Here is a 17,050-nt window from a genome sequence, read left to right as displayed (position 1 = left end):
ACAACAACACTGCAAATGATACATACATCAAGCCCTACATGTGATGGAGAAGGTTGTAGTCTAGTTTTTTCCCTTATTCCTAGTTTTGAAAGTACAGTCCCCCAGAGTGTACCACCGTAGTGGTACAGTCAAGCAACAGATATATCATACGTGTTCTGCTTCCTTCTGTCAGTAGTGTGAATGGCAGATAATGCCCACACAGGCCTAGCCTTTCCACACCCTTATATCTGTCATTTGTCTTGCAATTTGTCATTTTTATAGTAATTAATAAGAACAGCCATCGCTGTTCAATTAATAAGAACAGCCATCACTCTCTCCTATACAGCACCCGCTTATTTTGAAACATTTTTATTTTTATAGCATCATCAATGAAAATTATGCCTTGTAGAGTTGCATAAGGAAAAAACCAAGGCATTTAGGGCACAATCCTATGCATGTTTCAACAGAAAAAAGTCCTACAACTCCCACCATTCCCCAGATACTGGGAACTGTAGGACATTTTTCAGTCTACACATGCATAGGATTGTGCCCTTAGCCTACAGTCTAAATTGAGGACTGGTAATTGTAAAAATAAGCAGGATCTTAGTCCAGGGGTGGGCACAAAGTAGGTCAGTACTACACCTTGTGTAGGTCTCTGGGTGATTGGCAGTAGACCGGCAAGGATTTCTGATTTCCAATAATTTAGAAACAAAATGACTCTCCCCATCTCAATTATGCTGCTGAAATGAAGAAAGCTGGGATTGGAGGAACCAGGAATTGTTTTTTGCATTGAAAGACTGAGCTCAGTTCAGTTTGGATACTCTAAACAAATTCTTGGGCTAGAATTTGCCCACCCCTGTTCACAGCTACTGGAGGTAGATGGTTTTCTTAGTTCCTGTATGCGAGGGCTGGATCATAAGGAAGGCTGAGCGAAGGAAGATAGATGCTTTTGAACTGTGGTGTTGGAGGAAAATTCTGAGAGTGCCTTGGACTGCAAGAAGATCAAACCAGTCCATACTCCAGGAAATAAAGCCAGACTGTTCACTTGAGGGAAGGATATTAAAGGCAAAACTGAAGTACTTTGGCCACATAATGAGAAGACAGATGGAGAAGATGCTGATGCTAGGGAAAGTGGAAGGCAAAAGGAAGAGGGGCCGACCAAGGGCAAGATGGATGGATGATATTCTGGAGGTGACGGACTCAACCTTGGGGGACCTGGGGGTGGCGACAGCCGACAGGAAGCTCTGGCGTGGGCTGGTCCATGAAGTCACGAAGAGTCGGAAGTGACTGAACGAATAAACAAACAAACAAAAATACCTTGAGAAAAGAAAATTAATGGAATAGCTTGCTTTTAAACAGTTACAGCCTGGAATGGCTCTGTTTCAGTATATGTGTGGCATTTTGTCATCATGCCCAAAGATTTCTGGTATCGTGGAGACTGAAAGGTGATCTTTGGCAGCAGCAAAAGGATTTGACTAGTAAATCACAGCTCTTTACTTCCTGGATTACTAGTTGACAACAAAGTGTGGTGAATACTTTGGTGGTAAAAAAAAGCAGCAAGAATGGATGCATTTGTGTGTGAAGGAGAAAATCCCAGCATTTACCTGACTCAACCTCCTGCCACATTCTTGTCCAGAGATGTTTACACCTCCTGATATTGTAAAGTGATCGCACTGGGATGTTCAATAACAGTAATAATGACAAACCACACAAGTACTGTTTTTTAAAAGTGTGTGTGTGAGGGAAACAAGGCATGTTCACATCCCGTCATATCCTCTAGTCGTCTTCTGTGATAATAACAAAAATAACAAACTTGCATTAAGATTGCCTGTCAGGGAAGAGTGCCAATTCTCCCCCCCCCCTTACATATTTACATTTCAGTTCTACTCACATACCTGTGCTTTTCAGTTCTGGGGCAGCGGCTTTCAACACTTTATGTGCTTCCTTAATTGTCAATCTATCAGCCAAGTTTACAGACAATAGCTGGGAGGCAATAAATGAAGCAGAAAGACAGCATAAACTACCCCAAAACATGCCCCCCACCAGGTGGCAAGCAAATTTGAAAAATGTTAGAATAAACATAATTTTATTTGGCAGTTTTCATTTTATTGAGTTTTTTAAAATAGGTTTTTATTTTTGATGTGCCACCTCAGATCTTACTAAAATTACAGAGAGTTTCCAAGAGATTGGGGGAAAACACACTCAGCCTGGCCTGCTCCTCTGTCCCTAACAGGAGCTTGATTTGTAGAAATTATCACAGTGTGGAAATAAACATCAGCCCTATTCAGATGTTACGGTGAAAACGCAGGTGTGGGGCAAGATCAAGCCACTGCCCCTGCTCTTGACCATCATACCATCAGCATAGAGCCTGTGCACATTTTACACCCATTGGACTTTCTCCTTGCAGCTCTGTGCTGAAGTTGAGCTGAACACATAGGGGGTCTGGAGTAGGGACAGCACACACTTATGATCCCGCCCTCACTTCATATGTTCCATTTACCATGTGAATACATTCCCTGCTAATGTCAGCACATCAAACTGCTCTTAAAGGCACAGCTGTAGGAGAGCAGGTGAACATTTTGCACCCTTAATTATAGAAAAACAGAAACAAAGGTAGCCCATTGACCATATTCCCCCCATTCATATTGCTGTAATACCTTTATTAGGCCAACCAAAAGATCACAAAAAATGTGTATGCTTTTGTGATCTCCAGATCTCTTCATTGCTGCTTTGAGAGAGTTCCATCATTAAAGGTGGACTAGAAATAATTTTAGATGGATGGATGGATGGATGGATGGATGGATAGATAGATAGATAGATAGACAGATGTTATAAAAAGCAGGTGGGAGGAATAAGGGAGGGGGGAATCTAACTTGACGGTGAAGCCATAGTGTCTGCATATTCAGAGTCCCAAGATGAAGGAGGGGAGGGGTCTGCAGACATTCAAATTAGGCTTTGCAGATCATGTGATGGTTGCAGCTGCCCCTAGGATTGCTGAGAACCAAAAAGGTGGAAATGTTGGATCCCTCATTTTGGAAATATAAAATCCCACTGTTATTCAGACATGTTTCCATGCTAGGCAAAGCACATTGGCCCTTTTTACCAGTGGATCACAGAGAGAAACTAGGCATTCATATTAACCAAGTTGGATATAATGTTAGATGCTGCACTAGGTTAAACAAGTGAATTGAAGACAAATTGGGTAGCTTTACCTAGTAGTTGGAGGGGATTGCCCCTTAGAGAATAAAGTCCCAGCTTCGGGTGGTGTAAAATCCTCTTCCTCCAGTGTAGGGTCTACAGATAGATACAAAAAGACGGCATTTTTTCAGCTGAGTAAATTAGTTCATTTTATTTCCCACAAACTTCTGGCTTCTTTCATCCAAATGACAGATACCTTTTTTGAAAATATTTTATGAAGTGGGAAATGGGCATGAGAAATACAAAAATTCCCGACAAACTGGCCTGGTTCACATGTAATGACTACGCAGAGTATCGGTAGAGTATGGGTTGTTGTTGAATCGTGGATTGTCGTTACGTGTGAACCCTGCACTATGGTTTAACTATGGGTTGTTAACCACAAACAACCCAAGAAGAGAACCCATAATTTGTTGTTGGGTTGTGAACTCTGGCTTGTTTGTGGTTAACAAGCCATAGCTAAACCATTGTACAGGGTTTGCACATAACAACAACCAACGATTCAACAACAATCCATGATCCAACAACAACCTGTACTCAACCTGTACTCTGGGTTGTCATTACACGCAAACCAGGTCACTGTGACCTGCTGCCATCTGTCTACTTGGCACTTTACAGAGCAACATATACAAAATACAGGTGTGACTGCCTCATCTCCAGCTTACAGTCTAAATCAGGGTTGACCCCCTCATACCTGCCATTGGACCTGGAAAGTATCCTGAGGTGGAGGAAGCCTGTCTCTGGGGATCTGATGTGGAGTAGTGAACCTGCCGAGGAATGTATATGTGCTTTCACTTATACTCTGATTGTATATTTGTAAATAAAGCACACATTAAAAACAATGCTGTAAGTCTCCAGTGTTCTTTCCTCCAAAGGAAACCAAAACCTGCATAGCACTGTCCCTGTCATTGCTCAGGGAAGTGTGACAAAAACAACAATATGTACTTTGGCTTTGTTTCAGTTGTGGATTCTAAGAAGTTAGGCCAAAGGCTTAATGGAAAAGGTGGGTTTTGAGGTGGGATATGTGGTAGCACATGGGTGCCCTAGAAAGCGATTCCAGGCACAAGAGTAGCAAAGAAGAATGTGTAGAGTATTTTAACACAGCAGGTGACCCCAGGTGCCTCAGTTAGTCAGTGGCAGAGGTGGAAGAGTGAAGGTCACAGAGAAGGATATGTCAAAAGATGAGTGCTGAAAGATAAGGGGAGGGAAGAGTGGCCACTCAAGCCTGGCCAAAAAAGAGGTATTATTGACAAATTGAAAACAAACAAATCAAGTCCAGATGGTATCCATCCAAGAGTTCTTAAAAGAACTCAAATGTGAAATGGCTGACTTTCTAACAAAAACATGTAACATGTCCCTAAGCTCAGCCTCTGCACCAGAGGACTGGAGAGTGGCAAATGTAACACCAATTTTCAAAAAGGGATCTGGGAAGAATCTGGGAAATTACAGGATGATTAGCTTAATGCAGCCTTCCCCAACCTGGTGCCCTCCAGATGTGTTGGACTACAACTGCATGGCAGTCTGGGGGATGCTGGGAGTTGTAGGCCAACACATTTAGATGGCCCCAGGGCCCAATCTACATAGGGGATTTACTGCAGTGCTACTGTGCCTCACAGATGGTCATGACATATGGCATTGCCACCACTCTGCAGGAACTGCAGTGTTCCTGCTGAAAGCCCACATTTTCACAAGTGTTCTATGCTGTAAATTTCTTCACCATGGCTTCCAGTTCCTGTGGAGTGTATGCCATACCCCCAATTAAATGCAGCTTAGTGGGTGTGATTTTGATTGCATCACCGTGGGGGGCTGCCTCTTTTCTTTTGTCCCCCCCCCCGCCACATTTATTTGCATCTGCACAGATCTGCCTATATGAGAGTGCACTCTCATTCTCCCTCCTCAACCACATCTTCACACCTTCCCAGCTTTGAGCAATGGCAGGGCGATGGTAGATTCAGTTAGCAAGGGCCATGGGTTTTCATGGAAACACGCTGAAATCCTCGATCTCCTCAACATGTGGAGGGAACAGAAGATCCAAGACCAGCTTCGGTCAAGTCATAGGAACACAGAATTTATTTTGCGGGAAATGAGAAACTGAGGGCACAATTGCAGTACTGTGGAATGCCGCACAAAAACAAAATCTCCTCGTCTGGAATGCCACTGGGTAGTCAACCACAGCTCCCGGAAGAAATGCGGCTGCATGTCCCTACACGCAGCTATAATGATGAGCTTCATAACATTACGAAGCAGGGAAACGTAAATCCATATCTGCACATATGTGGAGAACAAAAACTGTAAAAAAATAAAAGATTATTGCGATGTAACATTTACACCAACATTAAACTGTGTGTGACATGACAGAGAGCGACTAACTGCGTCACAGTAGTTGATGACATTCCTTTCAACTCGCGGGACTCCACGCACACAACCCCGAATGAATGCAGTTTCAGGTGCTGTGTGCGGGGGGTTTACCCAATCTATACACTGCATTACTGGGACTGTGTGCTGTAGGAGGAGCAAATTTGAATTCAGGAAAATCCAGCTTTACACAGAATCGCATCACAAAGCATCTCTGTGTAGATGGGGTCCAGGTTGGAGAAGGCGGGCTTAAATTGTGGAAAGCATCATTCAAGATAAAATTATCAAGAGTATACAAGGCCAACTCCTGCTGAAAAAGAATCAACATGGCTAATGGAAAGGTAAGTCCTGTCTCACTAACCTTTTAGAATTCTTTGAAAGTGTCAGGAGACATGTGGGCAGGGGTGATCCGGTAGAGGTCCTCTTATGGATCAATAACTGGTTAAAGAAAGCAAAGAGTAGGACTAAATGGCCAGTTCTCTCAGTGGAGGGTTGTAAACAGTGGGGTTTTCAAGAAGCAGTATCAGGACTGGTGCTTTTAAACTTGATCATAAACGATCTGGAGTTTATGACTACTGAGCAGTAAGGTGGTCAAGTTTGCTGACGACACCAAATGGGTCTCAAGGCACGGTCTAAGGCACACAAGGCAGCCACCTTGCTAAAGCTGAGTAGGTCCGGTCAGTGCTGGTCAGTGCTTGGGGAGTTGGCCAGTGCTTGGGGAGACCACCTGGGAACCACATATAGTTTCCCTTGAGTTCCACAATGGAAGAAAGAGGGGTGGGGAGATATACATGAAATAAAAAAATAAATTGATAAATTATTTAGGGTGGATAAAACAAAAAGTGATTGCAAAGGCCTCCAAAAGGATCTGTCCAAACAGGATGTGTGGGTGGGATGGGCATTAAAATGGCAAATGCAGTTCAATGTAAACAAGTGTACAGTGATACACGTTGGGGAAAAACTTAACTTTACGTATATGCTGTTGGGATCTGAGCTGGCAGTGACTGACCAAGAAAGAGATCTTGGTGTTGGTGGACAGCTCCGTGAAAATGTCAACCTGCAGCTGCTGTGAAAAAGGCAAGTTCCATGCTGGGCTTATTTAAAAAAGGAACTGATAACAAAACAGCCAATATCAAAATGCCCATATGCAAATCTGTGGTTTGACTACATTTGAAATACTGTGTACAATTCTAGTGGCTGCACCTCTAAAAGGATATTGTAGAGCTGGAAAAGATACAGAAAGGGGCAATCAAAATTACCAAGGAGCTGGAGCAACTCCCCTCTGAGGAGCGGTTAAAATGTTTGGGGCTGTTTAGCTTAGGAAAAAGGCTAGTATGGGGAGGCATGATAGAAGTGTATACAATTATGCATGGTGATACGTAGATTGGGGTATGCTTTTCTCCCTCTCTAATAATACTCGAAGAAGAATACTGGGGTCACCCAGAGAAGCCAAATCATAAGAGATTCAGGACAGATAAAACAAAGTACTATTTCACACAGCACATAAACTATGGAATTTGCTACCAACAGGTGTAGTGATGGCCATCAGCTTGGACCACTTCAAAGGGGGATTAAACAAATTCCTGGACGAGAAGGCTATCCATGGCTACAAGACATAATGGCTCTATGCCACCTCCAGTATCAGAGCCAGTGTGCCTAGGCACACCAGTTGCTGGGAACATGGGCAGGAGGGAGCTGTTGCACTCATGTCCTGCTTGTGGGCTTCCCATGGGCAGCTGGTTGGCCACTGTGTGAACAGAATGCTAGAGTAGGCCTTAGGTCTGATCCAGCATGACTCTCCTTATGCTCAATACCCAAAAAGAGGGCAAACAGGATACAGCTTTGTGTAACATTTGCCTATTGTAATTGGTATATATAGATGCCAATTTAGGAATAATTACTATCATTCAAATAGAAATACAACACATCTCTCACCATCATGGGTAGGGAGGGCTGTGAGCAGGTGACAGTCCAGGTGCTAAATGTTGATGGGCAACTTGAACCCTCACCCCACCCCGGAAGGTGTCTGCTTTTTATGGTCCTTTGTCTTTAAACTGAACTTGGACCAGGCTGCCTTTCAGACAACTGAAGATGCCTTCAACTAGAGGTCTGCTTGTTTAATATATACGACAATTTACATTGCACTTAAGGTGTTCAAAGTATCACACACAATGTCACTCATCATTACTATGTGCCTATAAGGCAAGACAGTATTATTAGCCCTCCAAATGGTCTAATCCACATATTAGTGGTGCTGGAATACTGGGACTTTTAAGATGATTTACGTCCTGACCATAAATACAGTAGTTGGAAATAGGATCCCCTGAAATCCATGGGGCTGATTTCCAAATTACCTTCTTAGAAGTGAATAAATGCCCTTAGATGAATGAAGATAAATGAGCTTTCATTCAAATACTTTGGATTATCTTAGTTTTCACTGAGTTGTTGGTTAGTACATGGCCACCAAGTAAGGTATATAAGTAACACTATGTGATTACAACAGTAGTTGGACCAGTCCATTAGAATATTGATCTTATGATTAATTGCATTTGAAAACCTATGTTTGGACTTAAAAAAAAAAGATCCAATACTTTCAATATTTAGTTTACTTGAACTCTGTTTTTTTCCGCACATCAAACAAGGACAGACTATAAATAAACCTCAATCCTAACTACAGTTGCCACCCAGTCCAATTAATGTTTACTTGGAAATAAGCCCTGCTGAATTCAGCAGGATTTATGCCCAAGTAAATGCGCATAGGATTGTAGCTGAAGACTCTTGAGTACTTATTATACCAGTAATTCTGTATTTCTATGTAAATTCATGTAGTTGTATGAAGTTGAAGACACTAATCCACAATGCTTTTAGCGCACTCTGCTGTCTGTTGTCAAAAGAACTACACCTTTATTTTCCCTGTAGGGTTTAATATCATGAAATGCTCATCTATAATAATAAAGGAGGATTGTCTGTCTGTCTGACAGCACCATAGCTTTATAGCACCTGAAACTTGGCATGCATGCTAAGTGGACCTCAGGCTTATATGCACGTTGGGGTTATTTGTTTGTTTTACAACACATTAATCAGTTTTAACTCATCTGTGTGTTTGAAGCCTGCAGCACCATCTTTGGGCACTAGATGGCAGGCTTCCCTAACCCGCACTTAGCTTTGCAGTTGATAGTTGGTAGCCAGAGGGACAAGAGTTATATGGGGTGCACCGTGGCAAGGGCTGTGCCTAGGGGTGCCAGGGGCTGTGGATTCATTCAGATTCGGTGAGCACAACAGCTCTGACAGCTGCAGAACTTTGCTGGACAGTTTCACTGTATCAAACAAAGGGCTATTTCAACCAACATGAAGCTGGATACGTTTGCTAGTAAGAGAGAAAGAAGGTTTGAGGCTATTAATATGAGCACTCAGTGCAGGAGTTTTCAGATGGCGGTTTGGGGAATCCTGGGCTTATCGAGTCTCCTCAATGTGAAGATCAATAAAGGCAAATAAGCTTGCCCACCACTACCCGTCTTCCCTTTTGTGGTGCAGCCACAAGGGAGTGTTGAGTGTGTGGATGCACTCTTAGGTCATGCAGAGTGACAATGAGGCCCAGCAAACCTTGCTTGAACTCAGTGGAGGCTGGTGGCTCCGATATCAGTGGGGCAGTGAATCTGCTCCGAATTTCAGTCAGAACTCTAAAGGAGCTATCCAAGCTGCAGCTTGGATAGCTCCTTTAGAGTTCTGACTGAAACTCAGAGCAGATTCACTGCCCCACTGACATCAGCTCCGTTAGAGTTCTGACTGGTTCTGACTGAAACTCGGAGCGGATTCACTGCCCCACTGACATCAGCTCCGTTAGAGTTCTGACTGGTTCTGACTGAAACTCGGAGCGGATTCACTGCCCCACTGACATCAGCTCCGTTAGAGTTCTGACTGGTTCTGACTGAAACTCGGAGCGGATTCACTGCCCCACTGACATCAGCTCCGTTAGAGTTCTGACTGGTTCTGACTGAAACTCGGAGCGGATTCACTGCCCCACTGACATCAGCTCCGTTAGAGTTCTGACTGGTTCTGACTGAAACTCGGAGCGGATTCACTGCCCCACTGACATCGGAGCCACCTGCCTCCACTGCTTGAATTGCTTGCATGACGCAGAACACTCCCCAGAATCATCTGCAATTCTCCTGGGTACCGTGGCACAAAAGCCAATGTGGAAAGCATTCCCAAGGGCAGAAAGTCAGAAGAATCATGGTCCTTGAGACAGGATTTAAGGACAATTTAGAGCTGCCACACCTTGAAATAAAAATCCTAGTAGCTGGGTGGGACCTGGGGGCTGAGCACCCTTAATTAAATGGTGGAGCCCAGAGCAGGTCCAGGACTAAAGCCGGGAATGGTATGCTTAAGGCAGACTGGAGGCAAAGTCCAGCAGGTTTTGCCAGGTTTGGGGTGGAGGCCACCTGTTTTTAATAGGTCTGGGGATGGTGGTGCCTGGTACAAAAGCAGTGTATTCTTAAGTGTACAGTGTAAAAAATGTCAGGAGCAGGGGGGTGCCCATGATTTTGTGATCACTTGGCAGTCCTGGGGTGGATGCATGGAGGTGCTGTGGGAATGCAAAATTCACAGCAAGTTTCAAAGGCTGCCTCTTAGATATATTCACAATTAAAATGAGAAGATAAAACAATAATGTGCTTTAAGATTTATTTATTTATTTATTTATTTATTTATTTATTTATTTATTTCATTTATACCATTTCTCTGGGGCCTGGCCCTGCTGGCCTTGTCCACTGTAGGCAAGGAGACCGAGGACCCCCACCCCACTGGCTGCAGCCTCACTCGGGCGCGTCGCCTGCAGAGGATGAGCTGCTCCTTGGTCAGTGGGGTGTGGCAGCAGGCCTTCGGAAGAGGTGGGCGGCGTGAGAAGGCCTCACATTGGTCTCCGTGCAAAACTAGCTGCCACCCAAGGGTTCTACATGCTTTTAAATATACAGCGTGGAATTCTCACCTTGAGAGGAGGAATCCTTGCATCTTTTTAATGACAGCTTGTTTGTGTAATTGTGGCTGGTGTGTGTTCATGCGCGTGTGCATGCCGCCCTCCCCCCCCCCCCGATCGAGGCAGAGAGGTGCAAATGTGGAAATCAGTGCTGTTAATTTTCAGCAGCAAGAGATTCTGTGGTCGCATTTGTTGTGGTTATTTTTTTAGACATCTTTTGCAGATCTGGGAAGAGGGATGATTTTCCCTACTGGTGAACCCCTTCTTCCCCTTCATGGATCACTGCCTTGTTGTGGCGAAGGGGCTTGCGTAACTCAGTGAAGCCATAAGCTATGCCGTGCAGGGCCACCCAAGACGGACAGGTCATGGCAGAGAGTTCTGACAAAATGTGGTCCACTGGAGAAGGAAATGGCAACCCACTCCAGTATTCTTGCCAAGAAAACCCCATGGAACGTATCACAAGGCTAAAAGATATGACGCCGGAAGATGAGCCCCTCAGGTCGGAAGGTGTCCAATATGCTACTGGGGAAGAGCAGAGGGTATTTCCAAGTAGCGCCAGAAAGAGTGAAGCGGCTGGGCCAAAGCCGAAAGGACACTCAGCTGTGGATGTGTCTGGCGGTGAAAAGAAAATCCGATGCTGTAAAGAACAATATTGTTGAGGAACCTGGAATGTCAGATCAATGAATCAAGGTAAGCTGGAGGTGGTCAAACATGAGATGGCAAGATTGAACATTGACATCTTGGGAATCAGCGAACTAAAATGGACAGGCATGGGCGAATTTAGTTCAGGTGACCATCATATCTACTATTGTGGGCAAGAATCCCTTAGAAGAAATGGAGTAGCACTCATAGTCAACAAAACGGTGGGAAAAGCAGTACTGGGGTACAATCTTAAAAATGATAGAATGATCTCAGTACGAATCCAAGGCAAACCATTCAACATCACAGTAATTCAAGTCTATGCCCCAACCACTGAGGCCGAAGAAGCTGAGGTTGATCGGTTCTATGAAGACCTACAACACCTTCTAGAACTAACACCAAAAAAAGATGTCCTCTTCATCATAGGGGATTGGAATGCTAAAGTAGGAAGTCAAGAAATCACCGGGATAACAGGCAGGCATGGCCTTGGTGTACAAAATGAAGCAGGACAAAAGCTAATAGAATTTTGCCAAGAGAACATGCTGATCATAGCAAACACTCTTTTCCAACAGCACAAGAGGCGACTCTACACATGGACGTCACCAGATGGTCAATATCGAAATCAGATTGATTATGTCCTTTGCAGCCAAAGATGGAGAAGCTCCATACAGTCAGTAAAAACAAGACCTGGAGCTGACTGTGGCTCAGATCATGAGCTGCTTCTTGCAAAATTTCGGCTTAAATTGAAGAACGTCGGGAAAACCACTAAACCGTTCAGGTATGACCTCAGTCATATCCCTTCTGAATATACAGTGGAGGTGAGGAATAGATTTCAGGGATTAGACCTGATAGACAGAGTGCCTGAGGAACTATGGACGCAGGTCCGTAACATTGTTCAGGAGGCAGCAACTAAATCCGTCCCAAAGAAAAAGAAATGCAAGAAAGCCAAGTGGCTGTCTGATGAGGCTTTACAAGTAGCTGAGGAAAGAAGGGAAGCGAAAAGCAAGGGAGAAAGGGGAAGATATACCCAACTGAATGCAGAGTTCCAGAGAATAGCAAGGAGAGACAAGAAGGCCTTCTTAAATGAACAATGCAAAGAAATCTAGGAAAACAACAGAATGGGAAAGACTAGAGATCTCTTCAAGAAAATCGGAGATCTCAAGGGAACGTTTTGTGCAAAGACGGGCATGATAAAGGACAAAGAAGGCAGGGACCTAACAGAAGCAGATGAGATTAAGAAGAGGTGGCAAGAATACACAGAAGAACTATACAGGAAAGATCTGAATGTCCCTGATAGCCATGATAGTGCGGTCACTGAACTTGAGCCGGACATCCTAGAGAGTGAAGTCAAGTGGGCCTTAGGAAGCATTAGTAACAACAAAGCTAGCGGAGATGACAGTATTCCAGCCGAGCTATTTAAAATCCTAAAAGATGATGCTGTTAAAGTGCTGCATTCAATATGCCAACAAATCTGGAACACTCAGCAGTGGCCACAAGACTGGAAAAGGTCAGTTTACATTCCAATTCCAAAGAAGGGCAACGCCAAAGAGTGTTCAAACTACCGCACAATTGCACTCATTTCACATGCCAGCAAGGTGATGCTCAAAATCCTACAAGCTAGGCTTCAGCAGTATGCGAACCGAGAACTACCGGAAGTACAAGCTGGGTTTCGAAGAGGCAGAGGAACTAGAGATCAAATCGCCAACATTCGCTGCATCATGGAGAAAGCAAGAGAATTCCAGAAAAACGTCTATTTCTGCTTCATTGACTACGCTAAAGCCTTTGATTGTGTGGATCACAACAAACTGTGGCAAATTCTTAAAGTGATGGGAGTACCAGACCACCTTACCCGTCTCCTGAGAAACCCGTACGAGGGTCAAGAAGCAACAGTAAGAACCAGACATGGAACAAACGAGTGGTTCAAAATTGGGAAAGGAGTACGACAAGGCTGCATATTGTCACCCTGCTTATTTAACTTATATGCAGAGTACATCATGAGAAATGTCGGGTTGGATGAATCACAGGTCGGAATTAAGATTGCCGGGAGAATTATCAACAACCTCCGATATGCAGACGATACCACCCTAATGGCAGAAAGCGAAGAGGATCTCAAGAGCCTCTTGTTGAGGGTGAAAGAGGAGAGTGCAAAAGCTGGTTTGAAACTCAACATTAAAAAAACGAAGATCATGTCATCTGGCCCTATCACTTCCTGGCATATAGAAGGGGAAGAAATGGAAGCAGTGACAGATTTTACTTTCTTGGGCTCCAAGATCACCGCAGACGGTGACTGTAGCCATGAAATTAAAAGACGCTTGCTCCTGGGGAGGAAAGCTATGGCAAACCTAGACAGCATAGTAAGAAGCAGAGACATCACCTTGCCGACAAAGGTCCGTCTAATCAAAGCTATGGTTTTCCCAGTAGTAATGTATGGCTGTGAGAGCTGGACTATAAGGAAGGCTGAGCGCCGAAGAATTGATGCTTTCGAACTGTGGTGCTGGAGAAGACTCTTAGGAGTCCCCTGGACTGCAAGGAGGTCAAATCAGTCCATCCTAAAGGAAATCAACCCTGAGTGCTCATTGGAAGGACAGATTATGAAGCTGAAGCTCCAATATTTTGGCCACCTAATGCGAAGAGAAAACTCCCTGGAAAAGACCCTGATGCTGGGAAAGACTGAAGGCAAAAGGAGAAGGGGACGGCAGAGGATGAGATGGCTAGATAGCATCACGGATGCAATGAATATGAACTTGAGCACGCTCCGGGAGAGAGCGCAGGACAGGAAGGCCTGGCGTGCTATGGTCCATGGGGTCACGAAGAGTCGGACACGACTGAACGACTGAACAACAACAACGAACCTCTTCTTAGTAAGGATTCTCTCTCCGCACCCAGAATCACTGCTAGACTGATCCTCACCTGAACACTCTAGGCCAGGGGTGGGTAGAAGGTAGATTGGGGTCCAATAGAAGATCTCTGACTGATTCACGTAGATCTGCAAGGGTTTCTGACTCCCAGTTGTTTTACAAGAGCAAAAACAAAAAAAGGTTATCGCCCTCTTTAAATTAGGCTCCTCCTGAAATGCAGAAACTTGGGAGTGGGAAATCAGGAGTGGATTTTTGTGTGAAAGGATGACAAGCTCAATTCTGATACTGAAAACAAATTCTTGGTCTGAGGTGTATGCTCAGAGGTGCCCTGTTTCTTAATTCTGCTAGATGTATCTCTACCCTGAGCCCAGTAGTGTGGTGGCAAATCCAGAAGTGCAGGGCCCCTTCGTGACAGTCACAGCCACGCCCTCTTCTAAGATTATACAACCTTGTAAGATATACAGCCTTCAACTGGGATCCAAAAACAGTGCAGCTGACAGTAAGAAAGTGGTATTTCAATTGGACGTCTGAGAAAAAATGTGGGGGTGTCAAAATCTTTTTCACTCACTCACTCAAACACAAACATTTTAGGTTTTCAAAATATGATACTCTATCGAAGCTTCACGCTCTCAACTCAGCCCTCATGGACAGATCCCTTCTCATTTAAACTGCCCCCTTGCACACTCCCTTAGCACCCCAACATTACCCATTAGCCTTCCCTAAACTCCTTCACTATATCTCTCCCTTCCCCCTCCAACAGAAATGTCCACACACCCAGCTGGAGTGAACTACACACACACGGAGTGGTGTAGTGGTAAATTTGGAAATGCAGGAGCTCATTGTGACAGTCTCCAAGGGAAGTCCAAAAATTTCAGGCAGCTGTGTTGATCCAGATCAACAAAACAGTTCTAGGCATTTTCATCTCCACCAGGAGCACATCTTTGGTAAAGTGAATAGGTCTTAATTGCCCATTCCAGACCAAGTCATCCAAAAGTCTTTGCATTCCAACATGGAACAATATATTGTTGCTTGGAAAATTCATTCCCCCCACAGCTACAGCGAGGATCGCAGCTAAGCTCAGAGGGGACAGGGAATTCTGACGGGGGGTGGCAGATGGCATCAGAGTCCCTGCTAATGAAAAAGTGCTGGGGTTGCGTCCCTGCGAGCCCTGCTTCCACTATGCCACTGCCTGAGCCACCATTTTGCACATCACCCCATTTGGTGGACCTTGAGGTTCTAGGAAAAAACAAAGGCAATCACATAAGCCTGAAGTCTGCCACCCTTGCTGTAGGCTGCCCAGCTGTGTGAGATTCTAAACCTGGCCTTGGCAGCGCAGCACCTGGAGGCATCAGTACGCCCTCGGACTCTGACATCCACCTGAGGCACCGAACACCTCCCAATGTTTTTTTTTTTAATTACAAAATTCTTCTCAAAATCCAGTTTCGCTTCTGTGCCTAACCAGCACTTTGGGGGAGTTTTTTTAGATCAGGGAAAATGCCACATTTAATTGTGAAAGCGAAAGAAAGCATGATTTTCTCTTGTGTGGGTTGCATTATTCCTCTATACCACAGTGCCGCCTCGAGGTTATGTAGCAGAAAAGGAAATGCTCCTTGTGTAGTGCTCAGAGCTCAATTCTGCAACAAAACCGAAAATACATACAGCAGATGAATAGCTGATTAACAGCGCTGTGTAGAAAAGCTCTTTGTGTAAGTGGGAACCCTCAGGATTCCCAGTCATACAGATACAGCCATAAGGTCATGTAGTTATGCAGTAGTTATGTACAGGGTGTATACAGACCTTCAAAATGAACATGTGTAGTTCAGGGGTGGGATCACCATGATCCTGCTTTCCCCACACACACACACCCATCTCCAAGTCATGTTCCCTGAATGTCTAAAAGGGGTCTTTAATGATTGGCAATTTAGGGTGCAATCCTATGCATGTTTAGACAAATGTGCAGTCCTATGCATGTTTAAAAGCACAATCCCATGTTTAGAGAAAAAAGCCCTACATCTCCCAGCATGCCCCAGCCAGCCTTGCTGGCTGGGGCATGCTGGGAGCTGTAGGGCTTTTTTCCTGTCTAAACATGGGATTGTGCTTTTAAATTCTCTTCTCCCCTGGGCAGATGTGAGAGCTGCCCATAGAAATTAATGGAGAAGTCCAAGATTTTACTCTATCTGTGACTGGGTAGCAGGTCCTCCCCCTGAAATGAACAAGCAACTGCAGCAGTAAATGCTCTTTCTAACTCGGGTCTTACTTGGTGTGAAAAAAGTAATTTGTTTGAGTTCTGGAACATCTGTACGCAAGTCAGAAGAACAGGATGCTTCAACATGCAACCAAGCCCTGGATTTGACCTTTGCTGCAACCTGAGGGGTGAGTTGTACGTGTTGTTTTTACTGCGAATCCGAGCCAGCCTTGGCTCCACCTCTGACCTGCAATGTTAATAGCGGACTACATCTGAGGGCTGTTGTAAGCTCCCCTCAGCACTCTCCCCAAACTGCAATCGGGGTGTAATGACAGTGGTGTACATGGCAGGGTTGCTGCATGCCATACTCTCAGCCCAACCCCCAGCCTGAATTGTGGAATAACTGCAGAGAGGTTGTAAGCTGCTCCCTCAGCCTCAGTCCGACCGTCCATCCTGCAACTGGGACGTAATACCACTGGGCTACGTTGCAGGGTTGTTGTAATCCGTTCTTTCAGCCCCAGCCTGATTCCCTACCTGCAGTATTCAGAGCGAACGACGCTACGGAGCTGCCGCAAGCCACTCTATCCTCCAACCTGCGATATGGGAATAATGACGTCCACTGGCATTGGGATTTGCATAGGCAGGGCTGTTTGTAAAATTTTGGGAGAAATGCTTCTAAAAAGCAACGAATAAATAAATAAATGAAATGTTTTACACGAAATAACACCCGAGTTGGAAATAACAGAAACTCCTCTATTTGCCGCAGATTTCGCTTCCGGGGCGGAATACATTTGAAAATGGCTGTACTGGGAACCTATCGGGAGAGGTGCTCTCTAAATCTCTGTAGCTCTATGGTCACGGGCG

At 44.7% G+C, this 17,050-nt stretch overlaps 1 long non-coding RNA gene across 1 annotated transcript; it reads right to left on the bottom strand.

Moving 5' to 3' along the window:
* Positions 1–316: 316 nt before the first annotated feature.
* LOC146352826 (uncharacterized) lies at positions 317–16,994 on the bottom strand. Its single transcript, XR_014787864.1, has 4 exons — positions 16,721–16,994; positions 5,891–5,967; positions 3,192–3,273; positions 317–1,266 (listed from the first exon to the last, which is right to left on the bottom strand). It is a non-coding gene; the product is annotated as an uncharacterized LOC146352826 (long non-coding RNA).
* Between the last annotated feature and the right edge of the window lie 56 nt (positions 16,995–17,050).

The sequence above is a fragment of the Heloderma suspectum genome, chromosome 2 (genome assembly GCF_057233095.1).
Source record: "Heloderma suspectum isolate Gila_16-S chromosome 2, 16-S_ref, whole genome shotgun sequence".
In the NCBI taxonomy this organism is placed as follows: Eukaryota; Metazoa; Chordata; class Lepidosauria; order Squamata; family Helodermatidae; genus Heloderma; species Heloderma suspectum.
This window is presented reverse-complemented; position numbering and strand designations above follow the sequence as displayed.